We start from the raw sequence: 10,396 nt of genomic DNA on the forward strand, positions 1-10,396 counted from the left end.
ATATCAGGATAGTAGTGGGAGAGCCAAGCCATTCTTCTTAATAACAGTTGCCAAGTCCCTGTCTGGGAGTATGGCTGTGATTAACACAGTCTCTACCCTCGAGGTCCTACTCCAGTGGGGGAGGCAGAGAGAGGTAGGCAGTGTGGGAACAGAAATAAAAACAATCCTCAGGAGCCCAGAGGAGTGAAATTAACTCAGGTAGAGTGCGAGGAAAGCACTGCACAGATGACAACTGACCTGGGTGTTGAAGAACAAGGAGGAGTTTCACAGGCAGAAAAGCATAAGGAAGCACAGTTTAGACTGGAGGAAACAGCACATGCAAAGATACCTTGATGTTTGGAAACGCATATGAGTGGCAGGATGGCTGAGTAGCAGACGGTTGAGGCTGAGGCTGAGACTTGAGAAGCCTTCTTGATGAAGTGTGAGAACCCCAGAAGAGGGCTGCTGTGTCCCTGTTGGGTGGATCCAGTCCCATTCCTGGTCTTTCTGGCTGCCCACAGTGTCCAACCAGGGCTTACACTGTGCAGCTGTGTACCCAGAACCAAGGATGGAAAAGGCATTGATTCATGGGTGGCACAAGCATTGCTTTAATGGCCATTTGCAGGGAGGAGGCATTCAATCAGCAAAGAGGAGGCCTTGCCTGCTTAGAGGGGAGGCTTCCTGTGGTGAAGCTGAGGAGCGTGTGAGGAATATTCACCTCTTGGCTCTTTCCTGCAGCAGCTCTGGCCATCCCAGTCATTGACTTGATGCTCATTAACATTCCTGGGAGGCAGAAACAGCATGCACTGGCTCCAGCCAGGTCCTTGGGTGTCTTGGCAGCGTGCCAATGAAGGGAAGCTGGTGGCACTTTGAGATATCAGCAAGAGAACATAAGGCAAGGTGACTGCAGGCGGGGAGGAAGCCTTCATCTTCTCCCAGAAGGATTGGCTGGTGGCAGCCTACTATTGTCCAAAACTTGTTATCTGTGGTTTGGGAGACAGTGCTTTTTATCATCTCAACCACGCTTCTTCTTTCTGGGACATAGACTATACTGAATGAGACACTAAGAAAAGAGACAAAAATTAGACAGTGTTAAGCCAGTCTAGACTCTTTATGGGATGCTCTTCCTTCTAAATGTTTTTAGGAAGAAATTGAGTCTCCCCAGAGAAGCTCTAATGAATATGGAGCGGCCTGTCTTGCTACACAGGATTCTTTTCACCTGGGAGTTCTGAGTGTCTTCTCTAGCCTCCAGAAAGTGTAGGTGATCTTTAAAAATAATAATTAATAATTCAATGAGACATGGGCAGAGCTAGGAAGAACTATAGAGAGCTCCTAGAGGAGAAGGATGCCCAAAATGTGGAATACAAGGAAACTTTTTTTTTATCAGTGCAGCTATTTTCCTTTTAATTATATTGCTTTAAAAGTACCAACATGAGCCTACATGTTGAAAAGTAAATCTTTCTCCTTCCCAGAATGGAACCATCGTTATGAGTTTGTGGGGTTTCCTTCTAGAACTTGTGCTATGCACATACAGCATCAGAGTGTATCAAAACAGACCTACATGTAGCTGGATGAAGAAGAGTCAGAGAGACAGGACCAGAGTGGGATGCAGAGAGGGACAAACACACAGCTGATGTCAGCTGTTCCTTCCGGTTATCAGGAACAGGGAATAAGAAGAGCCTAACTCTTGGGAACAGAGTGAGGAATAGAAGTTTTCTGTTTCTAGTCAGTTAAGCAGAGTTACGTAAGGAGAAACAAGCCAATACTTGGGAGGAAGGAGAGGCCAGAGAAGCCAGATCCAGATTTCTAAGACTAATGGAAGAGACGCAATTGGGGTTACCCAACACAACGGAGGGCCTGAGCCCTCTCTGCCCCGGATTGCTGCAGGGTCTTTGTAGAGACTGGACTGTAAGCCCTAAAGCACTGAAGAGTGGCTTCAAGGATCTAATGCCAAGTGTGCTGTCAGCGGAGAAAACTACAGGGCTTGATTGAAAACACCAAATTTGGTGAGGATGTGGAGCAGCTGGAACTCCTACACACTGCTGGTGGGAATGAAAATCATACAGACAGTTTAGAAAACAGTTTGAGACCGTCTTATAAAGTTAAACATACACTGACCATATGACCACTCCTAGACATTGATCCAAGAGAAATGATAACAGATGTCCAGAGGTTGCAGACAAATGTTCCCAGCAGCTTTATTCATAGCTGACAAAAAGCCAGAAACAACCCAAATACATCCATCAACTGGTGAATGGAAAAACAAAGTCTAGCATACATACACAATGGAATACTTCTTAGCAACAAGAAGGAATGAAGTACTGGTGTGTGTGTGTGTGTTAGTTGCTCCGTCATGTCCAACTCTTTGTGGCCTATAGACTGTAGTCTGGCAGGCTTCTCTGTCCATGGAATTCTCCAGGCAAGAATATTGGTGTGGATTGCCATTCCCTTCTCCAGGGGATCTTTCCGACCCAGGGTTCAAGCCCGGGTCTCCCACTTTGAGGGCAGATTCTTCACCATCTGAGCCACAGGGAAGCTACAAAGGACTAGTGTACACAGCAACAAAGGCTTGAAAGCACTATTCTAAGAGAAAGAAGCCAAATAAATACTGTGTATTGTATGATTCCATTGATATGACATGCTACAAAAAAAACTATAGTGATAGAAAGCAGACCAGTGACCTCCTGAGGCTAGCGGTCTGGGGAAGGGATTGACCACAAAGGGCCATGAAAGAACTATTGATCATGGGTAACAGAAGTGTTCCATTCGACAACTGTGCAGGTGGTCGTAGACGACTGTATATGCGGGTTTCATCAGTTAAAACCGGTGAATTTTATCTCAATTCTTTAATAAAAAATTGTACTTTACTAAAGCTGATAAAACTGCTTTTAAAGAAAATTTTTGTGGTTTTATTGTAGCATGAGGCATTGAAACATGTGAACAAATCAGTATCTGAGCGGTGAGGCAGCTGCTTTCTCCTTCATTTCTTGGGTTATTAGAGCCTGTCAGTAGATTAGGAAAAAAAGACAATCTTTTGCATTACTTAAGTCTTTCCAAGGCATATGCTGGTACAACACAAATCTCTCCTGTCAGATGCAACTTATTTTTTTTTTTAATTCAAGCAAAAATAAGGAAGGAAATTGATAACTGGATTGAGAGATGGGATCTAACTAGAGGAAAAGCAGACTTCTTTTAGAATATCATTAGGAAGTGAAGTGAAAGTCACTCAGTTGTGTCTGATTCTTTGTGATCACACAGACTGGGGTCAACTTTGAATACGTATATCTTAAAATGTAGTTGAAATGGACAATGATTCAGAAAAATATGACTTAATAAAGTGAATCAACAGAAAAGTTCTTAGCTGGTTTTACTATGCTAGCATAACCCAGATGCCCCTGAAACTATCAAGGACAGTGAGGAGTTTGAGGGAGCAAGACTTCTTTTTGTTAAATATGTATTTTTTATTAAATTTTTTTTATATTGGAGTATAGCTGATTAACAATGTTGTGACAGTTTCAGGTGGGCAGTAAGGGACTCAGCCATACATATGTATGTGTCCGAGGGAGTAAGACTTTTGACACCAACTTCAAGTTTAGGGCTCTTGAAACCACACTTAGGTTTGATAATTCACTTGGGGAACCTGTAGATCTCACCGAATGCTGTTATGCTAGCAGTTATATTTTATTATAGGGAAAAGATATAGATTAAAATTAGCCAAGGGAAGAAGTACATAGGGCCAAGTCTAAGAACGTGCCAAACTCAGAGCTTCCGGTCATCCTCTTACTGTGGAGTCATGAAAAGTGTTACTTTTCCAGCAGTGATGTGTGACAATATTCAGAATACTGGTGACCAGGGAAGCTCACTTGGACCTTAGTGTCCAGGAAAAAAAAAAAAAAAAAGTGAGAAGGAAATTAATAGCAGGATGGAAAACTGGGATATAATTATAGATAAAGCAGAGGTTTTAGAAAACATTGTATTCACCTGAATGGCTTTATGGTGTATTTTGATACTTAGTAAGATAAACTTTGTCTCATTGTTCTTTCATGTAACTTGCACAACTACTTTCAGGCATTTGGGCTTCCCTCATAATTCAGTTGGTAAAGAATCTGACTACAATGCAGGAGACCCTTGTTTGATCTCTGGGTTGGGAAGATTTCCCGGAGAAGGTAAAGGCTACCCACTCCAGTATTCTGGCCTGGAGAATTCCATGGACGTTATAGTCCATGAGGTTGCAAAGAGTCGGACACAACTGAGTGACTTTCACTTCACTTCACTTCAGACATTTACGTTTCCTTATAAAACTTGGATGTTATATTAGTTCAGCTTCATTGAGTTACAAGTGCACACTGTTTACCCTCCATGAGTGAGTTTAATTGCTGTGTAAAAATCTTCTAAGAGATGACATAGTGACTGGGCACTAAAGTGAAAAAGTCATTGTGAACACAGTTTTCATGGAAATAGCAACTGAAAAAATAAATTTATATTAGTAAACGAAATTTGGTTATCAAAGGAACGACTTCATTTTTCTGTTTTCCTGCAAAGCAACAATCAAAATAAAATACATTTATAGAGCCAAGAAATAAAGCTATCCCCCAATCACCCCTCACACACATATGAATTCTATTATATTTCACAAGATCCATGCCAAAGGATTATAAAGCAAAGGAAAATTCCTCAAATGTCTTGATATAGATAAAAGAAATTCCAAAGCAATAAGAGATTGTTATCACAATTCATGTGTTTTGAAGGACTGCCATTAAGACGTAAAACATCTATTTATCAAAACTTCCTGTTGATTTTGAGCAGAAGACAATAGTGGAACTGTTTTTAAGAAATGCTGCATTATCAGTGTTTCTAATAACCCAAGGATAATCAGTTCAGTTCAGTCATGTCCGACTCTTTGGGACCCCATGAACCACAGCAGGCCAGGCCTCCCTGTCCATCACCAACTCCCAGAGTCCACCCAAACCCATATCCATTGAGTCGGTGATGCCATCCAACCATCTCATCCTCTGTTGTTCCCTTCTCCTCCTGCTCTCAATCTTTCCCAGCATCAGGGTTTTTCAAATGAGTCAGCTCTTCGCATCAGGTGGCCAAATACTGGAGTTTCAGCTTCAACATCAGTCCTTCCAATGAACACCCAGGACTGATCTCCTTTAGGATGGACTGGTTGGATCTCCTTGCAGTCCAAGGGACTCTCAAGAGTCTTCTCCAACACCATAGTTCAAAAGCATCAATTCTTCGGTGCTCAGCTTTCTTTATAGTCCAACTCTCACATCCATACATGACCACTGGAAAAACCATAGCCTTGATTAGGCAGAACTTTGTTGACAAAGTAATGTCTCTGCTTTTTAATATGCTGTCTAGATTGGTCATAACTTTCCTTCCAAGGAGCAAGTGTCTTTTAATTTCATGGCTGCAGTCAAAATCTGCAGTGATTTTGGAGCCCAGAAAAATAAAGTCAACCACTCTTTCCACTGTTTCCCCATCTGTTTTCCATGAAGTGATAGGACTGAATGCCATGGTCTTAGTTTTCCGAATGTTGAGCTTTAAGCCAACTTTTTCACTCTCCTCTTTCACTTTTATCAAGAGGCTCTTTAATTCTTCTTCACTTTCTGCCATAAGTGTGGTGTCATCTGCGTATCTGAACTTACTGATATTTCTCCCGGCAATCTTGATTCCAGCTTGTGCTTCCTCCAGCCCAGCGTTTCTCATGATGTACTCTGCATATAAGTTAAATAAGCAGGTGACAATATACAGCCTTGACGTACTCCTTTTCCTATTTGGAACCAGTCTGTTGTTTCATGTCAAGTCCTAACTGTTGCTTCCTGACCTGAATACAGATTTCTCAAGAGGCAGGTCAGGTGATCTGGTATGTCCATCTCTTTCAGAATTTTCCACCGTTTATTGTGATCCACACTGTCAAAGGCTTTGGCATAGTCAATAAAGCAGAAATAGATGTTTTTCAGAACTCTCTTGCTTTTTCCATGATCCAGCAGATGTTGGCAATTTGATCTCTGGTTCCTCTGCCTTTTCTAAAACCAGCTTGAACATCTGGAAGTTCACAGTTCACATATTGCTGAAGCCTGGCTTGGAGAATTTTGAGCATTACTTTGCTAGCATGTGAGATGAGTGCAATTGTGTGGTAGTTTGAGCATTCTTTGGCATTGCCTTTCTTTGGGATTGGAATGAAAACTCACCTTTTCCAGTCCTGTGGCCACTGCTGAGTTTTCCAAATTTGCTGGCATATTGAGTGCAGTACTTTCACAGCATCATCTTTTAGGATTTGAAATAGCTCAACTGGAATTCCATCACCTCCACTAGCTTTGTTTGTAGTGATGCTTCCTAAGGCCCACTTGACTTCATATTCTAGGATGTCTGGCTCTAGTTGAGTGTGCCTGATCACACCATGGTGATTATCTGGGTCATGAAGATCTTTTTTGTACAGTTCTTCTGTGTATTCTTGCCACCTCTTCTTAATATCCTCTGCTTCTGTTAGGTCCATACCATTTCTGTCCTTTATTGAGCCCATCTTTGCATGAAATGTTCCCTTCGTATCTCTCATTTTCTTGAAGAGATCTCTAGTCTTTCCCATTCTATTGTTTTCCTCTATTTCTTTGCATTGATAGCTGAGGAAGGCTTTCTTATCTCTCCTTGCTATTCTTTGGAACTCTGCATTCAAAGAGATATATCTTTCCTTTTCTCCTTTGCTTTTTGCTTCTCTTCTTTTCACAGCTATTTGTAAGGCCTCCCCAGACAGCCACTTTGTTTTTTTGCATTTCTTTTTCTTAGGGATGGTCTTGATTCCTATCTCCTGTACAATGTCATAAACCTCCGTCTGTCTATCAGATCTAGTCCCTTAAATCTATTTCTCACTTCCACTGTATAATCATAAGGGATTTGATTTAGGTCATACCTGAATGGTTTATGGTTTTCCCCACTTTCTTCAATTTAAGTCTGAATTTGGCAATAAGGAGTTCATGATCTGAGCCACAGTCAGCTCCTGGTCTTGTTTTTGTTGACTGTATAGAGGTTCTCCATCTTTGGCTGCAAAGAATATAATCAATCTGATTTCAGTGTTGACCATCTGGTGGTGTCCATGTGTAGACTCTCCTTTTGTGTTGTTGGAAGAGAGTGTTTGCTATGACCAGTGAGTTCTCTTGGCAGAACTCTATTAGCCTTTGCCCTGCTTCATTCTGTACTCCAAGGCCAAATTTGCCTGTTACTCCAGGTGTTTCTTGACTTCCTACTTTTGCATTCCAGTCCCCTATAATGAAAAGGACATCTTTTTTGGGTGTTCTAAAAGGTCTTGTATGTCTTCAGCATGCAACTGTTCAACTTCAACTTCTTCAGCATTACTGGTTGGGACATAGACTTGGATTACTGTGATATTGAATGGTTTGCCTTGGAAACAAACAGAGATCATTCTGTTGTTTTTGAGATTGCATCCAAGTACTGCGTTTTGGACTCTTTTGTTGACTATGAGAGCTACTCCATTTCTTCTAAGGGATTCCTGACCACAGTAGTAGATATAATGGTCATCTGAGTTAAATTCACCCATTCCAGTCCATCTTAGTTTGCTGATTCCTAGAATGTCGATGTTCACTCTTGCTATCTCCTGTTTGACCATTTCCAATTTACCTTGATTCATAGACCTGACATTCCAGGTTCCTATGCAATATTGCTCTTTACAGCATCGGACCTTGCTTCTATCACCAGTCACATCCACAACCGGGTGTTGTTTTTGCTTTGGCTCCATCCCTTCATTCTTTCTGGGGTTATTTCTCCACTGATCTCCAGTAACATATTGGGCACCTACCGACCTGAGGAGTTCATCTTTCAGTGTCCTATCATTTTGCCTTTTCATACTGTTCATGAGGTTCTCAAGGCAAGAATACTGAAGTGGTTTGGCATTCCCTTCTCTGTGACAAATGCAGACATCAACGATTCTGAGTCTAAAAATGCAGAAGAGTTAAACTTTTGATGTAAAGATGTTTTAGGAATACCTTAACACATTAATTTCACTTCCATTTATCCTTTAAAGTGTGCATGCAGTGATGTATGATATAGACACTAACCCAGACTTAGACCAATCAGAGCACAGAAATAGTCTGTCTACCATGACTGGCCAATCAGAGTGAGGCTCTTGACTTTGTTCCCTTCTTAGTCTAACTGGCCCCTCCCCATGCTGGGTCTTGGAAAGCATCCTTTGACCATAAGAAGAAACAGACTTAACATGAACCAACACATGGCTAACAGAGCAAAGAAGCAAAAGGACCTGGATACTTGATGACTATATTGAACCACAGGAGCACCTCAGGGCAGCACGTGTTTGGTCTCTGTTACTCGCTTTAGAAGCAAGCTTTAGAACTAAAGCTCTCTAATCGAATAAATGTGGATGGAGCAAATATAATAAGTGAGGACACTCAAGGCAGCCCTGCTGCGTCAACCGAGGGACCGAATGATCGAGCGTACCATCCAGCTCTGGGTTAGTCATTGATCCATCTGGTGAACCAGGTATTGTCTACTGAGGGCTCCAGAGAGGTTTTGCTGTGAGGCACACTGTGGAGGGAGAGCATCTTTATAATACTTTTTAAAAAATAAGGAAGAGTGGAATTTGGAGATATTGGCAAGTAGAAAGATAGCTGGAGCTGATCCACGCACATCTGTTTCTGTGCTTCATACATGTTTCCAGATCTTGATTTGACTTTTACGCATCCACAGAATGAGAACCTGGCCTGAGAAGATGAAATCAAGCACCTATTTTTACTTTACTTTCATGTTGATGCTAGCTGCTTCCAGAACTGTTCCCAATGAGCCAGACACTTGGCAGGACCACCAACTTCAAGAATCATGTTATGCTGTTGGCCTGGATTACTGCTGAGTGAACAGATGAAGATAGGTCAGTCTACAGGCAGCTGTGACACTGAAAGAATCACAAATTTTTACTTACAAATCTCTGCCTCCTGTTAGCAATGTTTTCTGCCTGCCCCAGGGGATTTGTGAAGGATGGAACAGTTTCCCTGCCCCTATCGAGAGGGTAACACAGCTAAGTTGTCACAAAGCCCCTAGTCAACCCTCAGTTCTACTCCCCTAAATTCAAAATCTAGGTTATTTCATGGTCTTCAGGACACCAGAACTACTTTTCTCTTTAAAGCTTGGCAGATTGGTATTGGTGTTTTTAATCCTTGAGTTTTGTGAGTTTTCCTGTGCCTACTTGCTCATAACTTATTCTTCTGGTCTGATGACCACTTTTTAATGAGTTCAGCCTGTGCCTTCTTGGACCAGTTGGGAGTGTGAGGAGTGTGCTAATTAGCTATCAGATCTAGCTTGACTTTTGAAATCCAGAGCTTTGGAATGCTACAAAAATGTAAATATAATCCTGGCTTTTTGCATTTGGTAATTATCCAGAGCTGCAGCCTCAGGGAGCCTTCCACCTTAGGATTCTGAAACCCACAACCCCTGGATGGTTCTGTCATTAATGGTCAGTCTCCAGGGACCCACACAGGGAAATGGTTTCCTGTTTTGTTCTAAGTGGCTCTTCTTCCCTGCAACCTTTCTCCCTGTTGACTAAATATCCTATTTCAGGATGGCTAGAATAAGCCTTTTCCCTCTCCCCTTCATGCGGTAAGAAGGTATTTATTAACAGGAGTGAGAAAGGCCCTCTGGGGTAAACTGTCTTCTTATGACTACACTTACACTGAACCAAATTATATCAAATATTTTCAGGCCTTCAAATACCTACTTCTGCAAGAAATCTGCAAGATCACCCACAGATCGCTCTCACCTCCAGCCTAGAAACACCTTCTCTTTTACAACACTTCCCATCTATACCTCTGTGCTGGCCTTGGGCCAGGCTCTGGGCTCCTAACGATGAAGAAAAGGAATTCACCATCTGCTAAAGGACAGGTCTGTTAAAGCAAGGATCTCCATCCTCCAGAATCCGATGATCTGAGGTGGGACTGATATAATAATAATAGAAATAAGTGAAGTTGCTCAGTCCTGTCTGACTCTTTGCAAACCCATGGACTGTAGCCTGCCAGGCTCCTCCGTCTATGGGATTTTCCAGACAAGAATACTGGAGTGGGTTGCCATTTCCTTCAATAATAGAAATAAAGTGCACAATAAAAGTAATGTGTTTGAATCATCCTGAAACCACCACCACCCCATCCCCACATCTGTGGAAAAATTGTCTTCCATGAAAGTCTCTGGTGCCAAAAGGTTGGGGACCGTAGACTTAAATGGCCCATAAATTTACAAGATACTTGGAGTCTGAATTGGGAGGGTTGGGAAGGTGAACCAGACCTCTGGACTTTGCACATCAGTAGGCAGTGCCAGGTGAACTCAGGGGGCAAAATACAGTGAGTGTGTCAGCCCTGCTATGCTGTTTCATTGCACGCTACCTGTGACTGATCAG

Source organism: Bos indicus, chromosome 28, assembly GCF_029378745.1.
Source record: "Bos indicus isolate NIAB-ARS_2022 breed Sahiwal x Tharparkar chromosome 28, NIAB-ARS_B.indTharparkar_mat_pri_1.0, whole genome shotgun sequence".
NCBI lineage: Eukaryota > Metazoa > Chordata > Mammalia > Artiodactyla > Bovidae > Bos > Bos indicus.